Source organism: Triticum dicoccoides, chromosome 6A (assembly GCF_002162155.2).
Source record: "Triticum dicoccoides isolate Atlit2015 ecotype Zavitan chromosome 6A, WEW_v2.0, whole genome shotgun sequence".
NCBI classification, from domain to species: domain Eukaryota; kingdom Viridiplantae; phylum Streptophyta; class Magnoliopsida; order Poales; family Poaceae; genus Triticum; species Triticum dicoccoides.
In genome coordinates this window covers 125,705,942-125,708,227 of record NC_041390.1, presented here as the reverse complement: position 1 = coordinate 125,708,227, position 2,286 = coordinate 125,705,942, and positions in this window count along the sequence as shown.

The window sequence follows — 2,286 nt, the reverse complement described above, 5'->3', positions numbered from 1 at the left end:
GTGGGCTCTTTCTTCTCGAATTAGATGATGCCCTCTCATCCTGTTTTAAAACTTCATGCCCCCTCCCCCCTCTCCCGCCCGTCAACCGACTCCCCGGGCCGCTGTGACGCACCTTGTCGCGGTCGCCCCTGGTGCTCCCACCTTTCCAGATGCGGCCATCACTGTCATGCCGACCCCATCCCGCTGCACCGGATTCGCTCCAACCCGACTCGTGGCTGCCGTCGGAGCACATGTGCCGCCGGCAAAAAAGGCGCCCCCGGCCAAATCCTGTGGTGGCAGCACCAAGCGGCCGCCGTGCAACCCCGCCGCCCTCAACGTGCTTGACGAAATGTCGCAAAGGTTAAAACAAATGATTTTCTTTATTGATTGTTCTTTTCTCATGTCCCATACGAGTATCAGGTGAGATTGTGTGACGTGCATTTCTAGTCTTGATCATGAGACATTCATGCGCATGACAAATGTCACAAACGAAGATTTATCTCTCTCAAGTATATGCACTGCTAGAATATGATACTCAACTTCATGATGAGAATCTCGACATGGAGGAGGGCTTCATTGGCAGTGTGAAGGGAAGAACCACAAATTATTTGAACACCGAAGATGTGTTGATTTGTATAGCGTGGAAGCCATTCTCTCTTGATGCATCCTTGGGTAAAACATGGTGTTCCTCTTTTTTCTGTTACTATCAAGCTAAAATCATCAGCTTGGGACCCTTACCCAAGATCTGTCGGATTCAACCCCGACATTGGTGGCCCATACAGGTCCCGCTGTGTGGTCATGGCCGAGGAAGGAATCTGAGGAAGGAACAACCCGAGCCAGGCGAGGATGGCAGACGCCCGCATCGTAACCGACGCCCAAAGCGCTCCAGCACCGATAGATCCGAAGATCAGCTGACACGGAAGAAAAAACAACCAGCTAAGGGACCCAAATCGACGCTAGACGTGATATTGGACTAGCGCAATTCACTCCGTCTGCTCAGATAAACCGCCGACACACATGCTTCAAGCATGCTGGATTGTAAGGAAGGTAGTAAGGGGAGGAGTGAAACTCCTCGACAACCTTGGTGTATTAACAAGCCGTGGAACTACACCTAGCTATTTCGAGCAATCGTACGAAGACAAGGAGGTCGTAATGATATACGACACTCACTCCTTCAGAAATCAACGGAAAAGAGCTCTTCGAGAGATCTGCCACGTCAACCATGTGGTGACCTCAAATAACAGATGGTCGGACATGCTGATCACTTTTGATTGGGAGGACCAAACGATGGGACCTCACGGCCAAGGATTTGCGGCCCTTGTCCTCGACCCTATCATTGATGGCTATCGACTGACCAAGTCCTCATGGACGGCAGCAGCAGCCTAAACCTCATTTATGAGGGCACTTTGCAAAAGATGTGGTTCGACAGATAACGCATCGAACCAAGCTGGACTACCTTTAAAGGGATAGTCGCAGTCCGATGAGCTTAAGATGGTAGAGGATAGGGCCCTCAAGTTTATGTTCATGGACACAAGTGGCCTTGACCCCAAGCAAAAAGCGTATGTTGAGCTTTGTCGCGATGAAATGATCATGAAAAAGACTATGCTCATGAGAAACATGATGGGAGGAGGAATGTGAGGTTCTACGGGTGGAACGAGAGGAGGAATGGGTAGAATAGGAGGTGCCATCGGTGGAATGGGAGGAATGGGAGGTGGCATGGGCGGTGGAATTGGTGGAAGGGGTGGCTACATGAACATGATGGGAAGTGCCACGGGTGGTGCCTTTGGTGGCAATGTGGGTGGTGTCTTTGGTGGCAACATGGGTGGTGCCTTCGGTGGCAACATGGATGGTGGCTTCGGTGAAAACTTGAGTGGCACGGGAGGTGGCTTCGGTAGCAACATGAGTGGCATGGGAGGTTCTTCCGGTGGAGGTGGCGGCATTGATGCATCAACGCATGAGAACGTTGAGAAAGAACCCATTAGTGATGATGCCAATGTCCATAATGTGACAAGTGACAACGAAGAGGATGAAAGTTGAGATGCTATGTTTTATCTTGTGTTTACGTGCACTTTTATTTGTTGGATCATGAACTTTATTTGATATGATGCATTTTTGTTTGTTGGATTATGAACTTTGTTTGCTATGGAAGTTGAGTTCATATTGAAATTGAAATGTTGTTTATTTTATATGTCCATGTGATATTTTGATTCGAATGAGTGCGGTTGCAGTGTTGCCGGAGTGCGGCTATAACACTGCTACCGCACGGTCGTTGACCATCTTTACATCACCTGTTAGAGCGGCGGCTGC